Source organism: Xiphophorus hellerii, chromosome 21 (genome assembly GCF_003331165.1).
Source record: "Xiphophorus hellerii strain 12219 chromosome 21, Xiphophorus_hellerii-4.1, whole genome shotgun sequence".
In the NCBI taxonomy this organism is placed as follows: Eukaryota; Metazoa; Chordata; class Actinopteri; order Cyprinodontiformes; family Poeciliidae; genus Xiphophorus; species Xiphophorus hellerii.
Genome location: NC_045692.1, coordinates 20,248,577 through 20,257,362, shown reverse-complemented (window position 1 = coordinate 20,257,362; position 8,786 = coordinate 20,248,577).

Sequence of the window (8,786 nt, the reverse complement as noted above, 5' to 3'; positions counted from 1 at the left end):
AGAATTCTGACTTTAATCTCAGAATTCTGACTTTAATCTAAGAATTCTGACTTTAATCTCAGAATTCTGACTTTAATCTAAGAATTCTGACTTTAATCTCAGAATTCTAACTTTAATCTAAGAATTCTAACTTTAATCTAAGAATTCTGACTTTAATCTAAGAATTCTAACTTTAATCTCAGAATTCTGACTTTAATCTAAGAATTCTGACTTTAATCTCAGAATTCTGACTTTAATCTAAGAATTCTGACTTTAATCTCAGAATTCTAACTTTAATCTAAGAATTCTAACTTTAATCTAAGAATTCTGACTTTAATCTAAGAATTCTAACTTTAATCTCAGAATTCTGACTTTAATCTAAGAATTCTAACTTTAATCTCAGAATTCTGACTTTAATCTAAGAATTCTGACTTTAATCTAAGAATTCTGACTTTAATCTCAGAATTCTAACTTTAATCTCAGAATTCTGACTTTAATCTAAGAATTCTGACTTTAATCTAAGAATTCTGACTTTAATCTCAGAATTCTGACTTTAATCTAAGAATTCTGACTTTAATCTCAGAATTCTGACTTTAATCTAAGAATTCTGACTTTAATCTCAGAATTCTAACTTTAATCTAAGAATTCTAACTTTAATCTAAGAATTCTGACTTTAATCTAAGAATTCTAACTTTAATCTCAGAATTCTGACTTTAATCTAAGAATTCTAACTTTAATCTCAGAATTCTGACTTTAATCTAAGAATTCTGACTTTAATCTAAGAATTCTGACTTTAATCTCAGAATTCTGACTTTAATCTCAGAATTCTAACTTTAATCTCAGAATTCTGACTCTAATCTAAGAATTCTGACTTTAATCTAAGAATTCTGATTTTAATCTCAGAATTCTTTTTCTTTTTTTGGTGGCCCTAATCCTCTTCCATATTATTCACCTGAAGAGTTCGTACATCCTTTACAAATCCGGTCAAATGTTGACTTTATGCGTCCATGGATAACATCTTCCATTTTGTATGCACTCTTCACGTTCACACAGTAGTAATATGAGATCAGCTTGTCCACATCCTCTGGCATATTTTCCTTTTCTGTTTTATACGCGTTGATCCCGACAGCAGCGATTTGTTTATATTTATTTCACATTGGTTAAGAATGTCCACATATTTTCTTTTTGTTGGTCTCGATCCTCTGTGCATTGCGCCTGCCTAGTAAGCGTATGGGAACTATGTATTAAACTGCTGCTGCTGATATCAGAGGTGGATATTTAATGTGAAGCTAACCGGAGCTGTACAGCAAATCATATCAATGCCAAACTGTTTGTTGCTGCAGAAACACTGGATTTTATGAAACCTTATGTCATTTGTTTTATATTAATGTCTCAGAAGCAGCTTCGGAGAAAGCTCTTGTGCTAAATGGTTTGTAAAAGGCAGATTGAAAGAAGTTTGGAAACGGCAAATGAAAACAAAGCTTGTAATGTATGTTTTCTTTTTTATTATTATTATTAAATTAAACATCTCATTAAAAACACAGGGTTTTTGTGTTTTACATGCAGATTGAATAAAATTAAGTGAAATATTTGGAATGGATTCCTGATTTCCATGATGTAGAAAATCAGGGTGTCCACGCGTCTTAAAATGTCTTAAATTTATTTTTAAAACGGCAAGTTGACCTTAAATTGTTTAATCACACGTCTTAACTTTTGTGGCGATAGGATTATTTAATCTCGTATATTTTATGTGGTCTTTATTTTTGTGATATCAATATAGCTAATTAGCTAATATACCTTTGCTAATTAGCATAGCAAAGGATGCTAGGTATATGCTAGCTAATGTACTTATGCTAGCTAGCAAAGGTATATTGGCAGCTATTTTAACCGGAACTATTGATTTTGGTTCTTGCAGTGGGAACGGAGGTAGGAACAAAACTAGCTAACTAATGCTAGCTAGCGAAAAAGAAGCTAGCTAGTATCAAACAGCCCCATATCATCACACTACCACTGCCGTGTTTGACTGTAGGTGTGATGTTCTTTTTGTAAAATTAGGATTAGAACAGATCTGACACAAACTTCCTCCACATATTATCAGGACCTTCAAAACATTTTTGGTCATCGTTATTTTTTCTGAATCTCTTCTTTTTACTGTTGAGTTATTTAATCAAAACAATCAAATTTAGTTGCTTTTAACTACTTTTTCATTGTAGCTTAACTGCAGAAATCTTACAGAGTGATTGGAGGAGTTCATGTTGGTCATTCATCCTTCGCTGTTTCTTTTCAAACATTTTCTGGACTTTGGACCTCAGGTCAGCTGCTAAACGGGACTCGGGTTTCTAATGGAAGTCTTGTCTCTGCTCCGGTGGGATTCAGCCTCCTTTTTCCCTCACCACACACACACACACCCACCCACACACACAGTGTCCCATTCAGTCAATCACACTTGCTGCTCAGATTGGTTGCAGCTGCAGAACTCTGAGGCCTGGAGGCTTGCTGTGATCCCTGGATGCTGTCTGGATTTCTCGGCTACATCGGTAAGCACTTTGTCACCCTCTCACACACGCACAAACTTTTTCCTTCAGTCACAAACATGCCAAAAGTGACTTTTAGAGTCCTTCCACTTCCCTTTAAATGAAGAACTAGTGTTGTATTAAAGCTGCATGAAGCTTCGTTAGATTTTTTTATTATTTAGCGCAGTGACTTGCTATTAGCATAATATAGATTTTGACAGGTTTTCATTGTCTTTCAGGGAACCAATACGCATCGTTAAACTAACTGGCGCGAAGCATTGAAATCAACAACTTTTGCGGACACTGGCATGATTGACAACGCTATGACCCACCTCCTTGCTCTGATTGGTTGATTCTATTTAGCACTAGAAGAAGGCAGAGGAACTTCATTTTTTTCACAGATTATTTGTCTTACTATCAAAACAAAGTGACAGTTTCAACAAATATGTAAAAGCAACCATTACATACTGCAGCTTTAATGTCAGAATTGACCTATTTTATTTTTTTATTTGATAGTTTACAACAACCCTGTTGAGAACAAATTTGTCTTTCAAATGTTTTAGCATCTATAAGAAAGGTTAAATGTAAGAATGAGCGATTCAGACTGTTTTCTGTGAAAGCTTCACAAAGACAAAGACAGGTGATGACGAACTCAGTCAACGACTCAATGGCTCTCAGGAGCTTCAATGATAAATGAACTGCACTAGTTCATTGGAGCTGCTGAGGTGTTTTGGACAGTAAAAATAAAGATTATTTTATTTAATTCCTTTTTTCCAATCCAAATTAGTTTGATCTTCTGTAATTCCTGCAAATGTAAGTCAATATGTAGACTTAAATTTGCTTGAGATGCTGCACATCACCTTAATCAGGCCGTTCATCCTTAGAAAAACTTTAATATGGCTGAATTAAAACAATTCTGCCAAGAAGAGTTGGTCAAAATTCCTCCATGTTGATATAAAAAAAACAATTGTCAAATTAAATCAATAGAAAAGGCCAGGTTGGACAATGTTGGCGGAGAAAATTGTTGTTTAAAACATGCATTTTATGTGGGTTATGTTACATTTAAACATTCAAGAAGCAAATACAGAAAAAATAAAATACTTTTTACAGCACTTAACACAAATTCATGAGGGTATAATTAGGCCCAGTGCAAAAAAGTCACCACTTGTTTATTTGTTTTTTATTTCACAACAAGCTTTATTGCCGGGATCCATTTCCAGTCCTATCTCTGAGTTGTTTTTAGTTGAGTTCAATGTGATGCTAACTTTCACCTCAATTTACGCTTTGTCAGATTGCTTTGTTTGTTTCTTCTATCTCAGGACACTGCAGGTTAATCAAATGAATCCTTTCCAAAGCCGGGTTTGTTTCAGATAAATTAACATTTTATTCTGCAGACTCGTCCAACAGTCCCACCGCCGACATCAGAAGTTGCTTTCATTAAAAAACAAGAAACTAATTAATACATTCTACCTTGGACAGAGTTTCTGTTACTTATATTTTCTTTCAAGAGTTTTACAAACATAATTTGCTCTCATGTGAAAGCCGGAGTGAAACTCTTCGCTCCGTCTCCCATCTGTTTTCTGCCTTTGTGTCCGATCCAGTTGGAGTTGGAGCGCAAATGTACCCAAAGGCTTCGCTGAGGCAGATCTGAACCTAAAGCCGTGTCATCCCCTTCATTGTTTGTAAGGGTAATTCGCTTCTGGTTTTTGAACGTAGAGCCAGAAAAATCTGAGGGCAAACATTTCCACCATTTTGTTTGTGCCCCTGCCAGCACTGACCAAACACACTCTGGCAGCCATGCCTGACCGGGGGCACTAATGAGCGAGAGGCACAAAGTGCACACACTCTGATAAGTTCAGTTAGAAACATGAATAATTGCACTATTTAGCAGCAGACCGCACCACAGCTAGCATGCTGAAGGAAAGCCAGAGTGTTGGTCAATGTGACTTTGAATAAAGTGTGAATTTCTTCGCTTTCACAACAATGCAAAAAAAAAAAAAAAACGTTGATCACAGGCATTTTTTTAGGCTCCAGAAATGATTTCTGAATTATTTAACACAAACATGTCATGTCCTGCTTAGCGGTGGTCTGTGTTTAAATTGTGTTTATTTTATAATGTGTTGAATCTGTAAAGTCAGACCTATAGGTGACATGGCAAATACTCTGTGAGGAAACCACACATTTTATCTATTAAACATTTTGTTACATAGTCGGGATTCTGTTAAAGTCATGGTACTGGAACACAACCCTTTGTGGACCGTGGGCCAGAGAAAGAAAATTGTCTGGATGTCCAGCTTTGGGACAAAATCCTCCCTAGGGTTGAGTGAAGGGTGAATATTGAAATACTAAATATTGAAATTTCCACCGCATTTGGCGGTGGCAATTTCTTATTTAGTATTGGTCTTCTCTTCATGATTAAAAGACAAACAAAAGCAGAGCCGGCCCAAGGAATATGCTAGTTAACCGACTGCTTAGGGCCTCCAAACCACTAGGGATCCCCAAGAGCACAACGCTAACACAATAAATATATGTATATTTAATATAACATTTAATAATTCTAACTAAATGGAAAAACTATTTATATTTTTACAGTAGTTCTACAAATAATGGTTAGTGGGTTCTGTGACTGTTGGGCAAATATAAGATATCAATCCTGTAAATGTAAACAAGAGACACTTTTTTTTCTTCACAGATGCAACATGTTTTATTTTCATTAATCTTAATAAATTCTGGTTGGAGTCTGGCTGTAACTGGTTTATATTAGTGACCATATTATTGCTTTTAGCTGTTGTTTTTCTTTTATTCAGAGTCCCCAGCCTTTCTGTCCTGCTGTCCTTTCACTTCTCTGCAGGGAAACACACATTTTCCTCACAATCGATTTTTACCCCACTTCAAGGATGAGTCGTTTTCACTCTCTTTATTTCTCGCCCCTTCTGCTTCCTCGTTGTGTCTCTCTGTCTTTCTTTCTTTCTTTCTTTCTTTCTTTCTTTCTTTTTTGTGTACTTATGTAATTATCTAATTGCTTCTTCGTTTCAGTCACTCTAATCAGATTAAGTGAGATTTCAGAGTGCCGTCCATGGTACACAGAAAAATATGTTTGGTACAAGAGAGTAGCAGACATTCATGAGACAAATTTAAAAGACAGAGCTGAAACATTTAACACTGTGTTACTAATGGGATTGACCGAAGTGGGCCAAGCGCTGGAAACCAGGAGAAAGTCCACGAAGATGACTCGTTCGTTCACAACACTGTTCACTACAGCTGCTAAAATGATCCAATCTGCACAGCAAATGAGCTTTAATGGTCCTTTAATGGTTTCAAGTCCCACCAATTGTCCTGTTTTTATTTTTAAAAATACACAAAATATAGTTTTAAATAGTTAAATACATTACATTTTAAATTATTTTTATTATTAAGGGTGACCTATGATGTCTTCTTAAACGGGTTAGGATATGTCAATGGCCTAAACAAAACATATTCGTTACATTTTTTGCACAAACTTATTCTTAGATAAAGAGATTTTAACTTGGTTCTTTCACAATTAGCTGTTCTAGGGCATCCTGTCTCTTTAAAACTAAATAAGCTGCTGCTGGCCACGCTCCCCACAACTCAATGTTTACACTCGCATGTGAAAATCGCTGCAAACAGATGCGCAACTATGCAGTCTTACATTTTTGAAAAACATAAGTAGCGCCTCCTGCACAACCAACAAGAATGCAGCAAGTGGTTTCTGGATGGTAAGCCAACAACAAAACACTTGTCTTTAACAGCAGCCATTGTACAGAGATAAAATCAGCTGATCAAACCTGCTGGAGTTCAGCTTGGTTGCCAGGTAATGGTGCAGAGTTTGTCGAACAATCTGGAGGTTCTCGAACAGAAAACCTGAAAAACCTTCACTTATTGCCTTAAAATAGCCTGGTGTTTTTTTTAATTAGTTTTATTTATTAAATTTTTCTTAAGCAATTGGGCTGTTTTTAAAAACAGTTGAAACCCAAATGGAAGTACGAAAATGTGCAAAATAGGTTCCCGTTAACAATAACCTGTCATTTTTTCCAACAGCCATTGTATGGTGTGCAAAGTGGTAAAACCAGCTTACCAAATATGCTGAAACTCAGCGGGGGTTGCTAAGTAACATGGTGGAACTTGTTGGGGTTGCTAGGTAACGGAGCAGATTTGTAACATAGGATAGCTCAGTTTTCGAGTCCTTCCCATATCGGCTCACCAGGGCCAAAAGGCCGGAGTCCACCCTGACGACTCTGATGGCTCAAATTAGCATCCCTTCTTCAATTGTAAATGTGGTCGTTGACCGTCAGGCCAGAAGGTAGGAATGTGAATAGTCCATGTTGGGGGTGAGTGCAATCTATGATGGAGGCAGCTCTACCGTAGACTCTCCTGTAGGTAGTGCTCTTCAGTTTAGTTTTGAAGCATACATGAAGTGTTTTTGGAGAGATGTGACCTTTTGCAGCTGATCCATGATGTTGTGCTGCATTATCCAGGTCATTTTGCCAAATGTACATAGAGTTTGCAAAACATACAATCTGTTTCAAGAAATGTGCAAAGGTTTTTCTAAAAGAAATTAGTAATGTTTCTCTTTGAAATAAAGCTAAGAGGGTATAAAATGACAGTTTAGAAAGAGCAGCATGCACAGCGTGGTTGAGACTGAGGATACCACCAAAAGGAAGCCAAACACGGTCACAGATTACAACAAAACAAAGTGTGGTGTGGATGTGATGGACCAAATGGTGCGGGAGTACAGCGTGCGTGCAGGAACACGGAGATGGCCAGTTGCGGTGTTCTACAACCTGATTGACATGGCAGCACTGAATGCACATGTGCTTTATCAGGCATGCACTGGGGTGAAGGAGAGACGGGTAGACTTCCTTGTTGAACTTGCTAAAGAGTTGGGTAACTCTCATGTGAATGAGAAGAAGGCACACAAGGAGAAACTGCTTCGGGAACAACCTTCCACACCCAGCCCAGGCAAAAGGGCGAAGTGTCAGGTCAACCAGCGAACATTTTTCTCCTCAAACATTGTCCTGAGCCGTATGCAACGAAATTTCGTTCTTTATACACCCTGTGCATTGAAAATGACAACAAAGTCAGTCTAAGTCGAAGTCGAAGTCTAAGTCTATTGTGCAACTGTGAGATGCGTTGAGGCCATTACCAGGGTACTGATAAGGTAATGGCCCTATTTACTGAACAAAAGCACCTGCTAGATAAAATCCTTCAGGCCAGTTGGACTATCGAAGCCGATATAGGTATACGTCAAAGTGGACTAACTCAAGCTATTCTAGTGTTAAGAATTCAAGGATTTTTTTATTGCCGTACCACCTTTGCTTGTTTGAACTCAGGTCCCAGATTAAGAAATCTAATACACAAATAAAAGATAAACAAATAAATAATAAAGTAGTTATTATATATAAATATAATACTTTGGAAGTTTTTGAGACGGGTCATTTTCCAAACACCAAAAAACATGAACTTATTGCCAAAATCCTACTGGGAGTTTTTTGAGCACTTGTGGTGTTTTCAGAGGCAGCAGAAACCCAAATGGAAATACAAAATCATGCAAAATGTGAATTTTGAATAATACATCCCCTTGAAGAATGATTACATGAGAAGTGAAAACCTCTTTGTTCCTGCTGTCGGTCAAATAAAACAAAGTATGTGTGCAATTCTTTTACACAATCTGGGTCTAGAGGTTTAATACAACACATACATCATGACATGACACCACAAAATGGAGTCCAGAACTGTTGACATTTTGAGCTAATTTCCAGCTATGAAACCAGGATTTGTCATTCTTATTCTTTTTAAAACTCCACCTCTTCTCGTTAGTTTGCAGCCTCACACCAGGTCTTAAAGTAAGTATTATTCTTTGTTATGGATGAGAGATTGATCACTTGTCTTTGAGGTCAATCTTGCAACCTTACACTTATGAAAGTTTGTCTGTTGACGTCCTCCGTGCTTCAATAACCTCAGATTGCAGAGACATGTGGAGGAATGGCTCGGGGCGCCTGCTGTTATTGATTGGCATCGCGTTAATGTTCCTCGCCCGGTTGTGGTGGAGGAGACAGAGATTTTCTGAGAGCTTTCTGGATTTATTCATCTGCTGTATGGCGCTTATCAGATTCTTCCTGTTGTGGAGTGTCAATAATAAACATAAACAACCCAGACAAGATGGAGAAATGTTAAAAATATTAAGACATTATTTTAATTTATACATATTTTTTTAATCTTGCGTTTTCACCATACATTAATGTTCAGATCAGGGTTGTAATAGTTTTGGGGGTT